General features: G+C 69.0%; 1 protein-coding gene across 1 annotated transcript in view; it reads right to left on the bottom strand.

Moving 5' to 3' along the window:
- DNHD1 (dynein heavy chain domain 1) overlaps positions 1-300 on the bottom strand; it is a 98,318-nt gene that overhangs the window by 31,663 nt on the left and 66,355 nt on the right. The window lies entirely within an intron of this gene.

The following is a 300-nucleotide window of genomic DNA, read 5'->3' as shown; positions in this document are numbered from 1 at the left end:
GTTTGGGTGCAGGAGGGTGCTGAGCGCTGGGGCAGGGGGTTTGGGGTGCAGGCTCCGGGCAGTGCTGACCTCAGGTGGCTCCCAGAAGAGATGATGTCTCCCTCGGCTCCTAGGCACAGGGGCGGCCACGGGGGCTCTGCGCTGCCCTCACCCGCAGGCGCTGCCCCTGCAGCTCCCATTGGCCGCGGTTACCGGCCAATGGGAGCTGCGGAGCCGGCGCTCAAGGCGGGAGGCAGCACAGAGCCCCCATGGTTGCCCCTGTGCCTAGGAGCCAAGGGATATGTCACCACTTCCGGGAGC

This window comes from Terrapene carolina, unplaced genomic scaffold (genome assembly GCF_002925995.2).
Source record: "Terrapene carolina triunguis isolate 2854851 unplaced genomic scaffold, T_m_triunguis-2.0 Scaffold303, whole genome shotgun sequence".
NCBI lineage: Eukaryota > Metazoa > Chordata > Testudines > Emydidae > Terrapene > Terrapene triunguis.
This window is presented reverse-complemented; position numbering and strand designations above follow the sequence as displayed.